Below are 23,206 nucleotides of genomic sequence, written 5' to 3'. Positions count from 1 at the left end.
CACAAAAAGGTTCACAGATTTGCCCTGGGCCAGGACTAATCAGCCCGCACTTCACTCCACACTCAGCCACCTCTCTGAAGGAAAAGGGCCTGATGTTCTAGGAAGCAGCAGTGGCCCAAGAGAAATGGCCTTGGTTTTAGATCAAAGGGCAAGAGTGGGAGAGATAGCCCAAAGCACAGAGCCCACCAAAGGTGGAGAATGTAAAGGGGGACCCAGACGTGGAACATGGGGGCAACTACAAGTAGCCTGGAAAAGAGGAGCGGTGTGATGAGTCAGCAGAAAACCAGAAAGCTGAGTTCAGTCGGAAAGTCCTTTGGTAATGATTCGAGCCCCTGTCCGCAGCCAAGAGCCCTGGTGAGAATCAGGCCACACTCAGAGAAGATGGCTCATCAGCAAAGGGGCAGTGGGGAGAGGGAGAGAATGCTTGTGCATGTGGTTTTTTGAGGATGGGCTCTCCAGAGAATTTTGAAGGGGAGTGAGGGAAGCAGGGCAAATGGTGAAACAGAGATGTGGGCTTAGTGGAAGGCGAGGGCAATGAATTGTCTCCTTCTGCCCAGGAAAGAGGGTTTCCCAGGACACGAACTTCCAGAGCGAAATTGACAATTGCAGGAAAACTGGGACAGATTGGGCACCATGCTTCACCCCGATCCCACCGGGAGCCACCGGGAGCTCAGGAACAGGAAGGTCACCATGGATTTGTCCCCTCACCTTAAAGCAAAGAGTCCAGGCTTTCATACCCTTGGCAGAGGTCGTTGGCTATGCCTCTCCCTGCCCCCGGGTGGGGTGTAACCTCCCAGTTACCGCTGGGGAAAGTATGTCCCATTGGCTGAGAGCAGTCCCCCTGAGAAGGAGGCAGCTGTGAGCTGATGCTCATGGACACCAAATCCGGCCAGTGGGCAGGTGCACCAGCCAGGTAAAGGGGATCAGGGCGAGGCACAAACAGTGTCTGTGATGAGAAGAATATGGCCTCTGAAGCTCCACCTCTTCCCCTGGCCCTAGCCCCCTGAGCTCGCAAGCCTCTTCTCCCTTGAGAGGCAGCAAAGTGACTCCAACTCTTATTGACAGAGGCACGTGTCCTGGGGGGCTCCTGGGGGCGTGTTTGTGGGTAGGTCGGCTCAGTCCCTTGCCTCCCACAGGTGCTAATGAAATTGTTGGCGGCTTACACCTAGGCCTCTTTGATGCAGGTGACAAGGCTCCAGGTGACACTTGCGGTTCTGTTAACCATCAACAACACGGAGGAAAACAGCACTCCAAACACAAGTCTACATTCAGTCAAGCTTTGAGACAGACGAGAAACTCTTCACTCATCAGTAACCGCCTGTCACCTGTCGTTTTTCTTTGCTGACTGCAAGGATTCCTTAGGACTCCTTAGCAATGTATCAAGTTTGACGGCAGTTATTAGTTTAATACCTTTAAAAATACAGTTATTGTGGAATGAATAGAGATGTGAAATGCAACATATTCCTAAGGTTCATAGGAGGTTTTTCCAGGAATTTGCTCAACAAGCATTTATGGAGTGCCTACTGTGTACCAGCTGGCTGAGCGCTGCATGCTGGGGGTGGGAGATGAATAGCACAAGGTCCCTATCCTCAGGGAGTTCACAGTCCAGATGCCAAAACAGAATTCCAATGAAAGTGCTAAGGAATTACAGAGTATGGGGCATCCGCTGTACCTGGGGCAGGGCACTGGGGGTGAGGGGTCTTGAAGGTTTCCTTGAAAGTTGATCCTTAAAGATGAAGAGTTTGTCAGGTTGAAGCAGACACTGCTAATCATCCCCTCAATATCTGTTCTCCATGTTTTGCTTATTTTAGGTTGAAAAAAGGTCATCTAGAATAAAAACTACATTTCCCAGACTCCTTTGCAGCTAGACCTGGCCATGTGACAAAGTTTTTTTGGTCAATGGGATTCAGGTGCCCTGCGTGACTTCCAAGAAGTGTCCTGAAATGGAAGAACCATGCCTTTTTTTCATCTCTCCTTCTAACCTGTTGGTTGTTGGACTGCAGGGGTAATGGCTGGCACTTATGCAGCCATCCTAAACCATGAAGTGCACTCATGTGCTAAAGAGAGTGGAACCAAAAAATGGAAGAAGCCTGAGTCTCTGACCACTTTGTGAAACGACTTGAGTAGCCTTGGGCTGTGTACTTTTTCTTGCCCCTTCCAATTTCCCATTAGCCCTTCAGTATTTCCTCTCTCTTCACCCCTGTGGTGGGTGCCAGAGTGTACTGACTAGAGCCCTTTTCAGGAAGGAAGGACTTGCAGCCCCAGCTGCTGGAAGTGGTGTCAGCAAATAGCCTTTGGCTGTCAGCCTCCTGGGGGCGGGCGCCTCACCGAAAGTCATGCTTCTTCCCGATGTGGTGTCCATCAATGACAGGGAGGCCTGGCCATCTCAGCACAACTGAGGACCCCTCCAAAGGGCTGTCCCTTAGCTCCAGAGCTCCCTGAGGCATCAGCTGAGGCTGTTTGGGGGCCTGCGTTGCAGATCAACTCCCACTTTCTTCACCTCCTTCCCATGGTGGTTGATCTCAAGGACCCTCCTTAGTTTTATTATCCTGCACGTTAAACTCCATCTCAGGGTCTGCTTCCTAGCCTTTCCAGACCCAACCTGCAACAACCCTGATTTCTTGGCCCTTGGACTCTGTCCCAGTCCTTTAGCCTCTCCTTCCCCGCTCCATCTCTTAAGAGCAATTTAGGACCAATGACACCAACATCTAACACCATGTGCAATTAGCACCTAACGCAATTAGCACTTAAAATGAGCTTCCTAGTGGAAAGCCTCTTAGCTGAAGTCTAAGTTAGCATTCCTTCTGGCCTTCCCCCAAATGGCCCACAGAGGGGCAATTTTGGTAAACTGAGCCCTGAGTGAAAATCAGGGAACCTGAGTTCCCTACCAGCCTTTGCCTCCAGCTGTGTGACCGCAGATCAGCCACTCAACTTCTCTGCACTTCAAATGCTTGAACCAGAAAGCAGCAACCACAATTTCAACTTTAGAGGACACTTTTGTCACTAAACCAGGGGTTGGCAGACTATGGCTTGTGGGCCAAATCTGGCCTGTTGCCTGTTTTTTTTATAAATAAAGTTTTATTGGTACACAACCATGCCCATCTGTTTCAATATTAACTTGGCTGCTTTCGTGCTACAATGGCAGGGTTTAGTAGTTGTGGCAGAGACTGTGCCCGTAAAAACTAAAATTTACTATCCAGTCTTTTGCAGAAAAAGTTTGCTGATCCCCAGTCTAAATGAATTAAGACTCTGTTGTATTTCTTGCCTCAAGAGTTAGGATTGGAATCTGTGCATGCATTCAGTATTTTCTGAGCACCTACTAGGTGCAAGGCCCTGTTGTAGACACTGGGGCTACAGTAGTGAACAAACCATTTGCAGTCCCTGTTCCCCTAAAGCCTACGTTCCAGTGGATGAGACAGACGGTAAGCAAACCAATAAATGTATGCCAGGGGGCAGTAAATGCTATGGAGAAGATTAAAGCCAGGACAGGAGAGAAGGATAGGGGTAAGGTGGGCCTGAGATTTTTAAGCCGAATGGTTGAGGAGGGCTCCTCTGATGGGGTAGTATTGGAGCAGAAACCTGAAGGAAGTGAGAGAGGGAGCCATGTAGATATCAGAGGTGAAAGCATTCCTGGCAGAGGGAACAGCCAGTGCAAAGGTCCTGAGGCAGGAGCACAGCTGGTTTGTTAGAGACACAGAAGGATCCCAGTGTAGCTGGAACAGAAAGGGGGAGGGAGAGACAAGGAGGAGGTGAGGCCAAGGTGGTCATAGAGAGTCAGATCCCAGAGGGCCTTGCAGGGCATTGAAGTGACATTGCATGGCATCCAAGGGCTGGTCAGAAAAGGCCATGTGGCTTCCACTTGGCTCTCAGAACACTCACAACTGCCATGCAAGAAGTCCAACCACCCTGAGACCGCCATGCTGGAGGGTCCTCTCAGAGGTGCCCCCACCCACAGTATCAGCTGAGCGCAGGCTGACAACCTGCATCAACGCCAACCCCGTGGGTGCACCATCTTGGACGTCCAGCTCGGTCCAGCTTCCAGATGACTCCCAAATGGCATCTGAGTGTAACAGCACGAGAGACTCCAAGTGAGAACTGCTTAGCCAAACCCTTTCCGATTTCCCGGCCCAGAAAACCATGAGCAAAGAAAATCCGCACAGCAATAATAATTGAAACATCACTGATTTTGGAACCTCACCGCCGAGGATCTGTAGGTAGACCGGTCACAGGAGGTCCCCGCGCACGTGCAGAGGAACAGACGTCACAAGAGCAGCATCCTCCCACCGCGAGCTTTTCTCCTCCAGGATAATCCCCATTGAACACCCAGCGTGATGGGACCCTTGGCATCCTATATCCCAAGGAACGGTAAACATTGATTGGGTTTTGATCCTTCAGTCAGCTCCCCTACATGGGTGGTGGCATGGGAGGGGTGGGTCTCGAACCACAAGGAATCGCCCCCATGGGCTGAGCAGCATCTAATGCAAAACAGAGAGTGGTGGGCCATGGAGTCCAACGAGGGAGAGATTTATGCCTCTTACTCTCCATCTGCAAAACAAAAATAGCTGAAACGCCGGTTTTCTGCTTTATCGGCTCTGTGAATAAGCATATAAATTTCTATGACATTTCTGGAGGCTTGCTGAAGGGGAAAAAAGCCATCCCCCAGGACGCGGCCAGCAGCGGCGGCAGCATATGGTTTGCGGAGAGCGGAGGCAGAGTACGTTGTGTGTCTGTGAGCGCTGAAAAAGGTGACTTTGCGGGTAATTTCAGACTCAAGGCAGTGTTTTCACCTTTTCTTTTTAATTTTCCTTTTTTTCATTAAAAAGAGTCTTGCCTGCGCCCAGGCAGCTGTCATGGCCAATCACTCCTCCGCGGGGAGGTGAGATTGTGCTGGGCCGTGGGGAAGCGCAGGGAGGCAGGTCTGCACTCGGGCTCCTCCAGGCTCCAGGCTCCAGGCGGCCCGGGATACCATGCTCGGCCTCTGGAACGAGGGAAGAGCAGCCCATTAAGAAGCTCACACAGGAGAAAGAGGGAGGTATTCTGCAGGACATGCGGAAAGACCCAAATAACTGAAGAACAGAACCAGAGCCTGGCTTTTTGTCTCACTCCAGAGATTCCTCCCTCCAGTGAGGACTCAGGCAGGAAGTTCAGTGAAGATGTCTCTAACCCCAGCAGGCAGGAACCCGCGCTGACATCAAGTCAACATCAGCCTGGCAAGGAGACAAGTCCTGCTGCTTCTGCCGGGAGAAAGAAAGGGCACAGCCTGTGTGCAGTTCCATGGGGTTAGGGAAGCCTAAAGAACTATTCAGCTCATTCTGTACTTATATTCCACAATTAGGTTGATTCTATGGCTCAAGCCAAATAAGGGACTTGTCCCTTTTCAGGTTGTAATTATGCCTTTCTCTGATGTACATAAGTACGCTGGTTTCTTATCAGTCACTTACACTTTAGTATGAATGAATGTATTAGAAACTACCCTAAAAGTAAATTGTTTGCAGAAGAGGGAGAAAGAACATGAAGACAATGAGTAGAGGAAGGGACTTATGGCAAAGGATAGGCAGAGAGATTCAAGGGAGGAATAGAAAGGGAAACGGTATCCCACAGACAAACTAGCTTTTGTTATAGGTTTATCCAGGACCCCACACTGCTGAGGGGAGAAAATGGCTAGAAATACTCAGAAACAGAAAGAGTGCAAACAGAAGCTCTGTTTCGGGGGTGAAGAAACAGGCTGTCCTCTCTCCCTCTTTCTAAAACCAGCTTCATCCTGCTCCTGTCTGAGTGCCCCACTGCAATCACCCAGACCCAGTGTGCTGAACATTTGCAGAATAAAGTGACACGCTTAAGAAGAAAATGAAAACTTCTTCCCTTGGCATGTGAAGCCCATCACAACTTGGCTTTGACTTTTTTTCCCAGTCTTATCTCCTACAGCCTCTCCTCCCCTACCTCAGATTTATCCATGCGCCCTGCTCCCCACTTTCCCTCTCATCATTCCCTAAGTCCATCTTGTATTTTCCCCACCTTTCTCTTTGCCCAAACTATATTCTCTCCCTGGACTGCCCTTCCATTCCTCACCGCCTGTCAAATTCCTACACTTCTTCCAAAATCCTCATCAAATTACACTTCCTCAAATTTTCCAAGATCTTCCCATAAACTTCCTTCCTCCTCTTTCATTATGCCTTAGCACACTCTCTGAAGGTCTCTTGTCAGACTTTGCCTTGAGTCTTAGTTTGGTTTCCCTCCAAAAGCAGAACCCGAGACAAGGATTTGGATGCAAGTTGTTTATTTAAGAGATGCTCTCAGGGACCACAGTGAGGGAGCAGGGAGAGTGAGCTCAAACAGGGAGGGAGGCCAATAAGAGGAGGTTATCCCTTATGATGGTTAATTATATGTGCCAACTTAACTGAGCTACCAGGTACCCAGATATTTGGTCAAACATTATTCTGGGTGTGTCTGTGAGGGTGCTTCTGAATGAGGTTAACATTCCAACCTGTAGACTGAGTAAAGCATATTGTCCTCCCCAATGTGGGTGGGCCTCATCCAATCAGTTGAAGGCCTGATAGACCAAAAGGGCTGAGTAACAGGAAATTCCTCCTGTGTGTCTGAGCTGGGGCAGTGGTTTTTTCCTATCTTTGAACTTGAATTGAAATATTGGCTCTTTCTGGGCCACAAGCCTGCCAATTATCTGACTGGAACTCACGCTATCAACTCTCCCAGGTCTCCAGTTTGCCAACTCAAGATCTTGGGATGTAGCCCGTATAATCATGTGAACTGATTTCTTATAATAAATCTATATCTATATTGAGATATCTTATTTGTTCTATGTCTCTGGAGAACTCTGACTAGTATACCCCTGTAGGCAACTGGGGCTCAGTTCCCAGGGGAACCTCTGGGAAAGCAAATGCCACAGGTCTCAGAATCAGCCCCTGCAGGGTGGATACTTCCAGACCCTCCAAGGGCTTCCTGTCTTAGACATTCATCTCTCTGCCTTCAGGCCTCCTCTGGTGGCGGAAGTGTGCTCAGCCCACACGACAGGCAGCCCGGAAGTACTAGGAGGCAACACCCAAGAGATGACCCTCAACCAATGGGGTGGGGACAGGAATTGGTACAGAAGGACCCTGGCTTTCTTGGCCCTCCGTGGAGGGCAGCGGGGGTGCGTCCCTCACTGTCTTCCAAAAGATGCGCAGCAGCACTGAGCCCATTGCCCACCTGCCCCTCAGCACACTCTACGTTAGCTTTCCTCCCATCCCTGTGTCGTTCTGCATGCCTCACTGTGCACTCTGGGATCTCTTCCCAAATAAACGATTTGCACCCACATCTTCGTCTTAGGGTCTGCTCTGAGAGAACACAGACCAGGACACTCGCCATGGGCCATGCACTGTGCAAGGAGTTGGAGATTTGGAGCAGAGGAAGCTTTGGTGATGCTCCCAGAGCCACGGAATGATGGTCCCAACCATCGAAGAATATAGAGAGTCGGCTTCCTCTGAAATGTGGCACTCCCTCTGGCAGCGAGTCTCAGCACGATGAACTCTGGGGACGTGCCAGAGGGGTGACACATCACTAAACTGTTTTCTGAAAACCCCTTCCAGGGCCGCCTACCGGTCAAGCAAGAAAGTCAAGGTCATCCAGCTGTGGTGATTCATCACACCCCATTTTTAATCCGGGCAACAGTTTGCCCATTCCTTGATCCCACAAGTATCTCCTGGGGACAGCACCACAAGCCTGGCAGATCCAGATTCCACATCAGAACCACTCTCTCCCCTGATCACCAAAGCATGGCCACGGAACCAAGATCCGCTACCACTGAAGCCACGTGGAAGCACATGGTACGGACCCCAAAGGCACGTCCACGAGACGTGTCCCCAGAGCATTTTTGAGTGCTGGTAGCCACCAGGCAATAAGGCAAATGCCTCCCAAGGTGGCCCCTCAGAAACCACACTCAGGAGCAAGAGGCAGTTCTGGAAGGCTGGGTTTTAATACCAGCTCTCATGAGCTCCAAATGGTACCATTACTCGTGTTAAACCGAACAGAGAGACAAAGCAAAGATGGAGAGTAAATTATCCATGCGCCCCAGCAGGGCCCAGGAAAAGCCAAGCCAAGCCGATAAGCGAACTGTGGTGGGCTCCGGCTCAGGTTCCCGGAAAGATACCCTCTACGAGGTGTGGGGTCTCTCTAGGCTGATGATACAGAAAACCAAACCTGGCTGCTGCCAGCCCTTGATCCAGCGGCCTAGCTGACCCCGAGTCCTCCTCACATGCTTGCCTGAGCCTCTGAGGGATAGCAGGACCCCTCAGTCTGGCATGCAGGGAGCTCTCTGATCCCCTGGGTTTGGGGCACGGGGCTTTGCTGCCAGCCTTGAAGTCAGTGCCAGGGAGGGTGTGCTCTGGGCTTCTCTGTTTCGCCTGCCTTGGGCTAAATTCAGTTTACGGCCAAGTGAGGTCCGATCCTCCCTTCCCTCCTCACCCCAGGAGGAAAGGAGTTCTTCCTCCTCTTCCTGCAGCCACATCCTCCAAAGGGCCTCCAGGGACCCCAGGGAAAGGGGAACTTCTGAGCCCCCTGCCTGAGCTGGTCCCCAGGGAGAGGCTGCGAGGGGCAGCCCCAAAATCTCCTCCTGGCTTCCTCCTGGCAGCCTGCGATGCCTCCCCGCATGATTTGGACCCTTTGACTTTCTTCTTGCAGAATCCCAAGCTTCTCTCCTTTTGTTTAATTCTTCAGGAGCCAGTGGCGGGTGGAAGGTTCCCAGAAGATCAAAGACAGAGGAGAGGGCTCCCTGGAAGGTGCATCGGGCCTCTCTGAGAGGGAACCTTCTTCTAATCCAGGGAAGAAAAATCCTGCGTCTTAGGCAGTGATTAAAGATGGGCTAGGCTGTAGTTCCCAGCATCGCGAAGGAGGAAAGAGAGGAGTTATTTATTTGTTTGAAATGCCACCCAGTGCAGAAAGAGGCAAGTCACATTCTGAAATTCAGCAGCAAGGTCGGAGGAGCCCAAGGCAGGCAGCCCTGTCCTGGAAATTGAGGTCTTCTCCAGGGTGGGGAGGGAGGAGAAGGAAGGCTAGAGGAGGTTCCTGCTCACCAGCATCATAGTAAGATGAGCTCCTGTGGCTGCCCGCTGTCCAGCTACTGGTTCCTCCATCGGAAACATGGCTCTTCCACGGGCCGTCCCAACAGCATCTCCTCTGCCCGGGGAATGGTGACTCTCTTTGGGCGGACGCCCCTGCTGCCCTCAGGGGCGCCCTTCCCACACAGACATGTGCTCTCACCCTCTGACAGAAGCCCTGACCTTAGTTTGGGTTCCCGCAGCAGATGCGGGGACAAGGATTCTGGTGTAACACATTTATTAGGGAGGGGACCCCAGGAGACATCAGTAGGAGAGGGAAGAGTAAATCCTAGCTGTGCTCTGAGCACGTCACTGCTGTGGGCAACTGGGTTTATCCCACTGGAGACTTGGAGACTGTAGACACATGTCAGAGTGTCCCACCCAAGGGAAGGAAACTGGGGGTGGGGGGTGGGGAGGTGGCTCATCAACTCCCACCTGGTACAGGTTGAGCACTGTTCCCAAGGGCTGTTGGCTCCCTGACACTTCAAGACCGCCCAGCCAGGACCCAAGCACATTTCTCAGTGGAGAGAGTGCTTTCAGGCAGAAAGCTCTAGGCTTATAAGGGCTGAGTGCTAAGCGGGTACGTGGAGAGACCAAGGACAGTGCCGCAGCCCTCTTAACTGAATCCCCCTTAGAGATGCATCCGGACCAAGCCGTCGTCCTTACCGAGGCAGGGTGCCTGCTGCCTGTGATACACACATCAATGATGTGCACCCCACCTGGGTAGGGATGTTGACATGTGTCAGATCCCAGCCCACAGCGCCCAGATCACTGCTGGGGACAAGTACCACGATCACAGGGCTCTCCAAGTGGAGCGCTTACATCATTCTTTCTAAGCTCTTGGTTAGCGCCCTCCCCCTACCGCCCCATACATACATCTTTACCTTTTTTTCTTTGGTCGGGGCTGGGGCTCCCAGCAAGAGAGCACTTCTCTCCAAAGAAATCTGCTCACAGAACACCCAATGTCCCCTCTCTTCCGCCTTTTATATCCTCCTCTGGGTTTGAAGCCCTTTAACTGGTTCTTTGATATTTCCTTTGAAAAAATCTGCATTTTGGTCTCATGTTGGGATTTCTTAGCTATTGTCTTTGGCGCCCCAGGCGAAATGTGCAGTTTAATGTCCTAACTTGGCAGCTCAGCTCCGGAGGCGGCTGGGCGATGCCTGCTCCCCATCTCCCACCCCACCCTGGGCTCTGCAAAGGGAGAGGGGGGCGTGCCCTCCTCCTCACCCCAGACCCAACTCTGACCCTGCGCCAGGGCAGCCTGCTGGTGCCCCACTCGGCAGAATCAAACCTTTCAGGAGAATAGCTTCTCTCCCGACAACCTCTCCCATAAACCTCAGTCCAAGTTCAAGGGGTCCAACATCAAAGACTACAGTGGATTGAATGGTGCTCCCCACACACAAAAGCTATGTCCATTCAGAACCTGTGAATGTGATCTTATTTGGAAAAAAGGTCTTTACAGACCTAATCGAGTTAAGGATCGCCAGACGAGCTCATTCTGGATTAGATGGCCCCTAAATCCAATGGCAAGTGTTCTTAGAAGAGAAGAGAAAGGCACACGGATATATTGTACATCACAGGGAATTATAGCCATAATCTTATAATAACTTTTAATGGAGTATAATCTGTAAAAATACTGAATCACTATGCTGTACACCTGAAACTAACATAATATCGTCAATCAACTATGCTTCAGTAAAAAGGAAGAGAAGGGGAGACAACACGAAGACAAGCGGGGGGCGTGAAGATGGAGGCAGAGGTTGGAGCGATGCGTCCACAAGCCAAGGAAAACCCAGGATCGTCAACAGTCATCAGAAGCTTGAAGAGAGACTTGGAACGGATTCTCCCTCAGAGTCTCCAGAAGGAAGCGACCCTGCCGACACCTTGATTTCAGACTTCCAACCTCCATTCCTGCGAGAGAATTAATTTCTGTTGTTTTCAACTACCCAGGTTGTGCCACTTTGCTATAGCAGCCCTGGCGATCTAATACAGGTGCGAATGTTGGGTGTGACAGTTTGGCAGTAAGATTAAGGAGGCAGCTGGCCCCAGGTGAACACCAAAAAGCAAGGTAGTCAATGGTGGAAGACAAGAACCCCTGACATGGGATCCCCTGAAGGCTGGGAGTTTGTGGACCCTCTTGTCAGCTTTTCCACTAACAAGGGCCAGCTTTTGATTCAGGTTTCAGATCTGGACTGAGCCCATTCCCAGCTGTGGGACTTAGCTCAGATTCTGGGCATCGCTTCCTAATCTGGAAAGTAGGAACACATCCCACCTCCCAGGGTGGGTAGGATTGAATGTAGCTAACACGGGGCCTGGTCCATAGGAGACCCTCTCTCTGAGCCGCCTTAGACTGAATTCCTGACACAAGGATTCAAATGTAAGTGATTTATTTTGGAAGGGATCCCAGGAATCTTTGGTAGAAAAATACTAAAGTGATACAAGGGAAAGAAAGAAGACAATAAAGAGTGCATTGATAAGCCAGCTATTGCAGTAGCGACAAGAGCTTAATTCCATGGGTCAACTGAGAAGTGGTATAAAACAGGGGCTTCCAAGTAACCCTACCGGAAGTATGAGGGAGTCGGGGTATTCATCCTCCAACTTCCATCAGGCATTGGTTGAGGGCTGTCCCTGGGGCTGTGTGAATTGACGAATGTATTAATTTCTGACTGCTCCTGTAACAAATTTTGCTTCTGTAACAAATTACCTTAAACTTCGTGGCTTAAAACAACACAAATGCCTTATCTGCTGGAAGTCAGAAGCCCAAAATGGGTCAGCAGATCTGTGTTTCTCCTGGAACTCTAGAAGAGACCCTGTTTCCTTGCCTTTTCCAGCTTCTAGAGGCTGGCTGGCCACATTCCTTGGCTTGTGACCCCCACATTCCTCTGATCTGTGCTACTGTTGTCACGTCTCCGCTGCTTCTGTCATCACATCACATTCTGTGCCTCTGACCCTCCCGCCTCCCTCTTATAAGGACCCATCTGGATAGCAATCCAGGATAGTCTTCCCCATCTCAAGATCCTTGACTTAATCTCACCTGCAAAGTCCCCTTTAGCATGAGGTACCGGAATCACAGGTTCCAGAGATTAGGATGTGGACATCTTTGTGGACCATTATCCAGCCCACTACATGGGGCCGGGGTCGGGGAGTGCAAATGCTCTCAGATACACACATGCAGACACACTGAAAGGTTAGAGCAGGGCGCTGACACTGAGAAACTTAGCTGTTGTTAGCAATAACAGAAAAGCAAAGATGTGGAGGCAAAACCCCTAGGTGGGCAGAGGTAGAGAGGGGGGCCATGGTGGCCTCAGAACTCCTCAGCCGGAGGGTGTTGAAGAGAAAACCAGTCACCAGAACAATCAAAACAGCCAAACTCACGCATAAACACCTTGGATCCTCACATGAAATTTTTTGTGCTGGGGAGGGCACATATACAATCTTTCCCATTTTAGAGCTGAAGAAACTGAGGTCCAGTGACTCGCTCCAGGTCGCACAGTGGGTCGAGTCTGCTGACTCATCACCCAGCGCTGCTCTCACCGCCCCACCTAGCCACAGCATGGCTTGGAACAATCTGGAATGAGTCAGGCTGGTGGCCACACATAAGAAGATGCTAGCCCCTTAGTCACATTGTCTTCTACCTCAGCTTCTGAGGGTCTGGCTGAGCTGCTGGAGTCGAGAGAGACCCAGCAGGATTACTGATGAATGTGATTGCTTCACCAGAAGTTTTAAAACGTAGCTACTACGGTTGAGCAGTGTTTAGAATCTATCTCTGATCATTTGCCTCCCACGTGCGTACATGCGGGATCAGTTGCCAAATCCTTTTGATGATACTTTCCCAATCTCTCTCTCCCCCATCTGTTGCCTCTTCCTCCTCCCCACTCTCCCAGCTCAGACCTCCATCACTTCCCACCTGGACCATAGCCAAAGCCTCCTTGTGTGTCCCTGTCTCCCGAGTCCCCTTGCCCCAGTCCATCTGCCCCCCTGCTTTCTTTAGCTTCAGTGGAGGAGAGGCTGTCAGTGCCCCTTTGTATTCCTTCAGATTTCCAAATTGGTATGATTGCCAGTATCTCTATCTGTGATCCTGAGGGTGTTTTCCAGAACCACAAATTAGGAGGGCCAAGAAATTAGTACTCCAGAAAAACAGCCCTCAAGCAATGATGGAAGAGGAGCAGGTGGATAAATGCCCCAGCTCCCCCTCCCTCAGCTGAGACAAGTCTGAGCTATGTGTCCCATACTGTCTCCCAGACGTCCCCGTGGGATTAAGCACCAGGTGCCCGCAGTGGGTGGGCACCCACTGTGGGCTCAATAACACCCTTTATTTCAGCCTTCCCTTTCCAGTCTCACTTCTCTACTGCCCTGCTGGTGTTTCGTGAAACCACCTTCCAAATAATGACTTGTCCTCAAATCCTTCTTTCAGGGTCTTCTATGGGGAATCCAAGCTTGACAATTGGGTTGCTCACCTACACAACAACTCTCCATGCCCTCCTCAGCCCGCTAGCCACAGCCCGTCTTTCCACTCAAACTCCATTTCTCCATCCGGCCCATGACACTCAAGTCAAAGAGCCCTGCACTCATATTTCTTGCTTTCAGATCCCTGTGCCTTTGGTAAGCTGTCTCTTTTACTTACTTAGAGTCTTGCCCTCCTTTTCTTACCATGTGTCCTCCAGCCTACAAAAATCAGTTCAGAAGTAGAGATGAAACAAGAAGGGAAGAATTTTGATAATTGTAGAAGCTGGGCATGGGGGCATGGGGGGAGGTTATGACATCATGCTAACATTACAGATGTCTGATCTTTTCATACTAAAAAGCTAAAAAAGAAAATCAATTCGTATAAATGACTGACATTGATCGTGTCCTGCCCGTGTATCCTCATATATGGCCATGGCTTCTTACAGCAGCTACTAGCCCCTTTAGGTTAGAGGGCATTCTCTAGTGTGAGAGGGTGCTCAGAAACTGTGCAGGGCAGTTTGAGGGTGCCAGGGAATTAACATTCCCTGAAGAATCTCTTCACCATGGGTGCATGGAGTCAGTGGATATTCTGTCCTCCTTGCCCTCAGTGTGCTAACTCCAAGAGTGCACGACACCATCCTGCAGCAGTGCCCAGTGGGACTGAGTCTCAGTTGCTCATTAATATGCCATATATTGGATTCCTGCTCTTCCCTGGCTGAGTTCTCCGCTTCCCTACTGGGGTTGCCTGAGATCTCCTCCCAGACAAATAGCTTGCATACAAATCCTAGTCTCAGGATCTCTTCAAGGGAAAGCCAGTCTAAAACAAGATGTCACCATCACCATGAAAGCATCCTTCCTTCCCCAACTTAGAGATTATGTCTTTCTCCTCTGAGCCCCTGGAACATGGTGCCTGGCCTGGGAAGACTCGGGACAGATTCCTTCTTTAAAAAGTTTGGAAGGATATCAGGATGAAGCCTGATAAAGAAATTAACAGAGCAGAGCTTTAAGTCCTGGAGGCCAGACTTAGCTAAAAGTAAATACGATTAATTCTGGATGGACTCAGCCTCAGAGTCCCTCTGTGCACAGCATCCCTGCCGCTAAGAGAGAGGAAGTCACCACGGCATATGTTGCTTTATTGGCAAAGGTGAGCACCTGCCCTGTGATGTTTCATTTTCAGCAGCCTGGATCATGACAGTCACTAGTGAGGAGCACGGAAGGTCTTGGTTAAAAAGAAGAGACTAGGCAGGGGTAAGGAACGGGAGGGGATCCCAAAACTGGCAAAACGGTGCTGGTGGTGGCAGGTGCCGTGGCCAATGCTGAGCCCCCTGGAGATGGCAGAGCATCTGCTGGGGGTGCTACTTAGAGCCTGGAACCTGGACCCTAAACTCCGTAGCCCTGGAAGCCTCAGTGAAAGTCTTGGGGCCCATGGTGGGCACTGATAGAGTGGTCAGTATGGGCAGAAAGCTTTGTCAATGAGCAACTCAGCAGCCATCGCCATGGCCATCGCCATGTCCCTTCCCCTAATTTCTAGTCTGCAGAAGTCCTAGGCACTCATTAGACTCTACGGAATAAAAGGAGTCTCTAAGAAATGACTGACCCTGGCAAGCAGAGCCTCAGCACCAGCGCAATAAAATGAAATTGCTTTCAAGAGTTGTGGAGCAGACACTTCCATGCATGTATCCCTTGGTGTCACTGGTGGGACTGCCTTCCGAGGATGGGTTGGAAAAGGCCATGCAACTTTTGCTGTTTTCTCTTAGGACATGTGCCTTGGGAACCCGATTCCCCTGCAAAGCTCCCATGCTAGAGGGACCACATGGGAAGACCACATAGAAACAGAGAGATGCCCAAGGGGCCTCAGTTGTTCCAACTTCAACTGTCTAAGCCGACAGGAAGCATCGACCACCGGAAATGTGAGTGAGCAGGCCTTCAGATAATCCTGCCCCCTACCTTTGAAGCCAACCCAGCTGACACTGGGCAGAGCAGAGAAGAGCTGCCCCACTGAATCCTGCCAAAATTGCAGGCTGATGAGCTAAATAAACACTGTTGCTTGAAGCCACTAGGTTTTGGGGTAATCGATAGCAAGCAATAAGTAACAAGATCACCATTCCCATCCCTGAAAACTGTGTGGTTTTGAATTCTCAGACCCCTTTCCATCTGTGGAGGAGACAATGCTATGGGCTCACTAAATTCTATTTCTTTACCAGTTGGGTACCCAGGAAGACCACACTTCCCAGAAGCCTTGGCGGTTAGATGGGACCAATACTGGGTTCTGGGCAGTAAGATGTGGACAGCCTGAGACCTGGTTCCTAAAACTTTCCACACAGTCTTATATGTTCTCTCCCATCCCTCCTCAGCCCACTGGATGGAAAGGATCCAATGGAGGATTCCGAGGTTCTAGAAGATGGAAGAACCAAAAGATGGAAGGAGCCTGGATTCCTGAATCACCTTGTGGAAAACTGCCTGGCAAACACCTACAGGTGTTTACTGATATTTGAGGGTTATTTGTTACAGCAGCTAAACTTCCCCAGGGCAACACACACTTACATTATCTTATTTCCACCTCAAAAGAACGATTTGAGGGAGGGAGCGTGGAGACTGTTGACCTTCCACTTTATACTTTATGCCTATATTCATAATTAATCATGTTCCTGTCTTGGCTTCTTCACTAGCCTATAAAGTCCCCGGGGAGAACGACGTGCCTGAATAACTGTCATATTCTGCACAAACTTAACCCAGTTCCCTGCCCATCGTACCTGCCCCATCATCCTCTGTTGGGTGAACATAATAATACTCACTGATATTTACTGAGCAAATACTATGAATTCTATATGTTCTAAAGCATTGAATCCACACAATAACACCAAGAAGGAGTTATTATTATCATTATCACAACTTAAGAAATTGAGGATCAGGAAGGTTAAGTGATATTCCCAAGGCCACACAGCCAGACGGTGGCGGATCAGGGAGAGAAACCACAGCTGGCTGGCTGGTTCTTCAGCCCGACTGCCTCTTTCAGAGCACATCGCAGGGGTCTACTGGAAACCCCCTTTCTGGTTCTCTGGATCCGCGAGACTACAAGTCATCCCCAACCCAAGTCCTTACCACCCACTTCCCCTGAAGAGGGCTCTGTGCTCACCCGAGCAGCAGAATGCCAGGCCTGATGGCTTTCTCTTCACTGTCACTGGGCTTGGCACACAGGCCTCCCCAGCCCCGGTGCCCCCGACCGCGCAGCAGCTGCAATGAGCAGCCTTCCTGGCGTCCCTCATCTGGCCGGGTGGCCCCAGCTGCCTCCTGCACCCTCTGACCAGCCACCCCAGGCTGCTGAGGGGGCCCACCAAAGCGCACAAGTGTGGTCCGTCTGCTGGGTGCTTGTTCAACACCGCCCACACCCTTCCCAAGGCAGCTTTGCATTCTGCGGCAGTAATAACATAAACCCATCAAGAGAAAAAGAGAGCATGAGACTGCGTGTGTGTGCGCACATGGAGATTTGCTTGGAAACGCCAGCCCCTCACCAAAGATGTTCCCAGCCCTCATTTGTACACACAGTCTTCAAACATCAAAGTGTTTGTTAAGTGTAAATATTTTTATTCGCTCCCCTCCTTCTCCTCCCTCTCCTCTTCCATCCCGGCTCCAAGCTCAGCGGATGCCAGGAGACCCCTCTGACTCAGAGCCAGCGGGGATGGTTTTGGGAAAGGGCACTTCCAGGTCCCAGCGGGCAGCCGGCAGCTGCGCCTGACAGCCACCCGGGACTCGGCTCCCAGCAGCAGGCTCCTCTCTTGGCGCCTGTTTCCATAGGAACGGGCTGGCCTGGGATTGGCGGCCGTGGGAGCGTTACCCACGCTGGCTGCTTTTCAAGTGGTCCCTCCATGTACCTCCCCTTGTCTTCCCTCCCTGCGCCCAGGCCTGCCCTCGAAAGGACCACGGGCCTGGAAAAGTGCCCAAGTATAGGGGAGCTGCAGGGTTCCACCAATCCCCTGAATTCTGGGACACCAAGAGTCAGAGACAACACCTTACTTGGAGCCTTTGTCACCCCCCAGTCACCTGCCTTCCTCCATTGGGTACTCAAACAGCATGCACAGGTTGGCTTTCCCATTCTGGCAAAGGACCGAGAGCCGATCCAGAGAGCCCATTGGGGCCACGCTCAGAGGAGGCGGCCACTCATTCCCAACCAGGAAAACCCTCTTATTAAACACCTCTCTGCTCCACGGCTTCCTGTGCCCTGCAGATCAGACTGTGCTCTGCCTCTTCATTTCCCCGCCAACCCAGTGCTGTGCATCTCTCATTATCAAACAGAAGCCGGCAAACAGAGAGCCTCTCTGGGTCTCCAACGCCAGCACGATGATGGCTCTATCAGAGATAATTGAGAATGAGCACATGGATTACTGCCTTGCTCCCAAGGTCGAGTCCCCGCTGCCAGCGCATCTCCTGCGCCCCTCCTTCGAGGATCCCCCACTGGGGGAACCTTCTTTGATGCCGTTCCAGGTTCTGGCCGTCACCACGCTTTGAACCCTAGTCCCCTGTCATGATGGGTCTTCTCGCCATTATCAGGCTGGCCCGCAGCCTCCTTAGGGCTCGCTGCAGATGGGACCTCCGGAGGTAGGGGCTGATCTGCGCTCTGCGAAGTTCAAAGGGCACTCTGGGAGAAGCCGGGGTTTTGCTGATGGGCTTGAAGAGTCTGAAAACTCCTTCGCAGAGCTAGAGGTTGAAATGCCAGCCCATCAGCAAGAACTAAACAGCCCTTAAAGCAGGAGGACACTCAGAACTATTGATCAAGGATGCAAGGACTCCATCTATAATTAGACCCAGAAAGCTGCTTGCACATCAGAAAGAGAGCAAGAAAGACATGACCGTGGCTTCGCCAAAGCCAGATCTGCAACAGGACTGCACAAAACAAACAAAACCCCCACAGCTGAAAATGCCCTGTGCTGGTAATTCCTCTCTCTAAAAGGTTCGCTGTGAGTCACACACTTCAGTCCCATAAAATCAGCCAGATGTTATAAAGACCCTGTTCACAAGGCAGCGACAGCTGACTCTGGGGTTGATCGCAGCTAGCTCTCCCAGCTCTCCCAGCTCCCCGGTGGCCGTGACCTCCCAGACCAGGGCAGCCCAGCAGCTGGTGCCCTGGAAACCCCGGAAGCAAAGTTACTGTTGAGAAGTTTCGGTTTTTTGGTTTGGTTTTTTTTTTTTTTGTTTGTTTGTTTTTTTTGCATTATTGAAAGTGGCAGAAAAAGGCTCGGTTTCTGGGCATTTTGTGGCCTTCCTTTGCTCTTGTATAATGAATCTGATTTGGGAACTGCAGCTAAAATTTGGAGGGGGAGAGTCCATTAGAAAGGAAAACTATTTGTTGGGGCCAGGGAATGCTTGTGGCAAATTGCCCTTCCTAAGTGCTGTTTTTTGAAAACTCATTCCTGCGGTAGGAAAATAAAGCAGATTTCCAACACTTAAGAGATCATTTTCGGAATGGTCTAGATGCGCGCCGCTATGCTGGTACATTTGCTTCTCATTGTTTTTTAATCACTATTTTGTCAAGTTTAATTGCTGCCATGCTAACAACCCAAACGGGAGCGAAACAAAATAGGGAATATCTATCATTGGTGAGAGCATTTTGATGGAATCTATATCTATTTGCATCTTCTCCACCAAATTAGGAAAAAGGAAAATAGAAAAGGTTGTCTTTATTGCCGGTGGAAGGATGCTTCTCATTGGTCCGGGCTGGGGAAATCCCAGCTGATTCCTGCACATCAGCTCAGCCACTTCTAAGCTCCATCTGGGGTTTTCTCGCCCAGATTTTCCTTCTCAGGATATTATGAATTCTTACCAGTTCTGCAGGGTAGTGAGAGCCTTGAAGGTAAAGAGAGACTTTGCCTTAATTATGCATACGTTTCCCAGGCCTCCTCCTAATTCTCCTTTTGGGTCTTGTGATGCACACGGAGCCATCTCTCAGAGCGCCTTCGGGAAAGGACTCTGCCCGGCTGCCCGTCTGGGGTGGGCTGGCAGCCGCGAGCTGTTAGCTTCGGTAGGGTCGGCCTCAGCTTACAAGCTGAAGTCCCGCTCTTTTCAGGGTGACTCCAAGCTGGCCATTTCCGCCTCAACTGGGGCTGCTCTCATGGGCACCCTTTGCTGGGAGCCCCCGCTGGGCGGGCAGAGACTGCGCATCTGCATCGCCGCCTGCCAGCTCCCCTTCCCGGTTCTGCTCCCGCCCTTTGCCTTTCAGGGGTGCTTCGCCTGTGTTATTATTTGTGCCCAATTACATATAGTCCTTCCTGGAAGTCACTGAAGGATTAAATCAGCTCTCACAATCACTAACTTCATCTCAGCGGCTGCTTCCCTGAGAACCCAACCTGATGGCTTTCTAGAGCTCGGCCGGCAACTCTGGGATTGCCTTTCCTCCACTGCGCTAAAAAGGACCAAAACAATTTTCTGAATAAACCCTTGGCTTTGCCTGGGGCACTGTCTTAGAACCCCTCCCCTGCACCCTCCACCTCCCTCCCCACGGCGGAACGAGTTCATGCAAATGTATCAGGTGTTTTGCTGAGTACGGGCAAGGCTAGCGGATTTTAGCGACCAAGGGACAGTGCCTGGCCAGCTGTTCAAAATGATTGGGGGGTGAAACCAGTGTGAAGTTGGGCAGGTCATTAAGGAATTTCCAGAACGGCCAGTGCAGGGCTTGCATCAGGCGACCTGATTAAAAATAGTAAAGACCCCTCGGTCCCCAGGGTCGGCTCTGGGAAGGAGATCTCAGAATCAGGGCTTGTGTCCCAATAGGTAGATCTCTCATTAGCAACTTGAAGGCCAAGACACGCCTGTCGTGCTCACCGCCCTTTATCTGCAGGGTCTAGAGCTGCACATGGCATAAGGTTGCCACTCAGTGAATACTTACGGATTCAACGAGTGAATGGTCGAACCTCGTATGTATCATTCCATTTCTCTCACCCCAATGCTCCCCCATCGCCTTGAGGATAAAGTCCAAACACTTTCAAGGGGTAAACAAGAACGTTCTTGATCTGGCCTTCACCCTCCCTCACTCTAGCCTTAATGCATAGAATTTGCAAACCCCGTGGCCCCTCACTCAGCCTCATTTACCAGCGGCTGGCTCCCCTACAATTTTTGGGCAGGCTAATGCCTAGTCAGGCAGAGAAGATTTCCCTATGCTTTCTTCTCTGTCCTCCGCCCCTGCCCTCCGCCCCTTGGACTTTGGGACCACCAAGGGCAGTGCCAGTGCGGGACGTCGAAATCCCAGGGACCCAGGCAAGAAATAGTAAACTGAATTCTTTCCCAGGCCACCTCCCAGGAAGGTCTGGGCCGAGAACCCTCACTGACACTCTCTCTAGAGTGTCAATAAAGCCTCCCACTTTAACATGGAATTTACTCCGTCCCGGGCACTGTTCTAAACACTTTATATATGTTAACTGATTGAGGCCCTCCACCGCTTCCATGAGGTAGGCATTCTTCTTACCTTCACCTGACAGGTGAGGAAGCTGAGGCGCAGAGGGGTTAAGTAACTTGCCGGCAGGACACAGCCACTCGACAGCAGAGCTGGGATCTGTGTCTGGACAGTCTGACTCCGAAGTTTATGCTACGAACAGGTATACGGTCTCCCTGCCTGGGTGGCTGGTGGCTGCACTGAGGCCTGGTTAGTGGAAGGGACTCTGCCCAAGCAGGGACAGCGGGACGCACCCAGTGCTTTCCACGCTGCCCTCTGACAGGCCAGACCTCAAGCACCTCTGCCCTGCTGGGCCTCATACTGGTTGCACATAGCTGGCGCCTTATCTCCCATGAAAGCAGAGGCCGAAGATGAAAGACATGGGCAGAGTGGGAGGACTGTAGTCGAGGACAAGGACTTCTGCACTCCCAGTCTGGTGGCCTCTTGCCTTCCCTTCTGCCAAGGGGCACCGGCGTGGGTGCAAACTTTGGAGAATGCCTACTAGGTATCGGGCACAGGGCCAAGCAATTTTGGCCCTCACAACGCCCCATGAGGTAGATGTTCTTCGCATCTTCCACATCTCATGGGTTTGAACTTAGGGTGCGGCAGGACTGGGATTTGAGCTCAGCCAGGTATGACTCCGGGGCGCAAGTGTTAGTCATTGTGCTCTGTCAACAGGAGCGACTGATGGTCTCCCCACTTCCCTGGGTCGCTCAGGCCAAGGCTTCCCCTCCTCCCCTCCTCCCCTCTCCCTTCACTCCTTCCCCATCTTTGTTTCCCTCTGGTCAGTCTCTCTTGTCCCTCTCCCTGCCACCGCCAACCCCTATCCCGCTGCCTCCGGGTGTCCTCTGCTGACATCGGAGTCCCAGCTGGAGGCTGTGCTGGGCAGCCCCTGATCCAAGACGCTGCACAGCCTCTCCCCTAAGTGACAGCTGGCTGGCCCTGCTGTCCTGATGCCCAGCGCTGCTGTGACAGCCTGGCAGGCAGACACACGCTGGCTCATGCCTGGGGAAACTTTTGCCTCTGCTTCCAGATGAAAAAGAAAATCACATCTCTCGGCTTGTCTGCATTTGGGGAGGCATGTGCCTCCCAAAGCTTTGCCACGATCTTTTTTGTAGATTTTGCAGATTTCATTCATTCTTTTCCAAGCAGGTTACTAGGCCCCACTGGGTGTGTGCTAGGTATCCTGGGAGTTCACAGAGAGTTGCCAAGTCTTATTCAGATGTGCTGGTAAAAACCAGAATCAGGTTGGTGGAGACCAACACTTATAAAATCACAAGAAGGCAACATAAAGATGTGTAAGGCACTGCTTTGAGAAGGGGGAGACCCCTGTAGCATCTCCTGCTGATGCCCCACCCCATATCCCCTCCGGACACCCAAGTTCCCCTGCAGCTATGATGGAGAGTCTGCACACTAACGGCTTCCCACCTCAGCTGCCAGCATCTCTTGGCTCCTCTGTCTCAGGGCTTCCTCCAGCATCAGGGGCAAGCTGGCTACATAATTTGTGGGACACGGTGCAAAATGACAATGTGGCCCCTTCTCCAAAAAACAGGACACAAGTTTTTCCCTCTCTCTCTTGACCTGTCATAGTGATTTTTATTTGTTACTTAATGTTGCACTCCCTCTGGCAACTGTTATTCTCAGGACAAGGGAAGACCTCAGCGAAGCCTCACCCCACAGCTTGGTGCCTGCCCAGTTCTCCCCATGCCCACGCCAGGCTCCCGCTGATGCAGAAATCAGCAGCGCTGCCAGGGTGGGGTGATGGAGCAGTCAGCCGAGAACCCATTCCAGCGAGGCGGGTGGTGGAAAGGTGGGGAGGCAGGGGAGGCAGGACCACAATGAACATATGCTCCGTTGTTCCATTAGATTTCACTGACAACACCCAGTTTCAAAGAAGAAATTATTAAAAATTGCAAGATGGTGACTGCAAGGCTCAACCCTAAAGCGGAAGGAAATTAACCTGGGGGCAACCTACAACCAATTGGGGCAACAGTCAGTGGGTAAATGCTAACCTGTCCTCCAGTGGAACAATTCTGAGATACGTTCTGCTTGTTCTACTCAGAGAGTCCCAGTGGGATGGAGCCCAGCGGCCCACAGCAGCAACTTACTCACGAATGCATCCTTTATTGGCTGTTCTCCCCATACTCACTGGTGCTTCCCACAACTGGTACCGATTGCCCATATTTCAATGTCTTCTTTGGAAGGAACCCAAACTAAGCCCCCCAAGTGTTTGGGGATTTTGTTGGTT

The sequence above is a fragment of the Camelus dromedarius genome, chromosome X (genome assembly GCF_036321535.1).
Source record: "Camelus dromedarius isolate mCamDro1 chromosome X, mCamDro1.pat, whole genome shotgun sequence".
Lineage (NCBI taxonomy): Eukaryota > Metazoa > Chordata > Mammalia > Artiodactyla > Camelidae > Camelus > Camelus dromedarius.
This window is presented reverse-complemented; position numbering follows the sequence as displayed.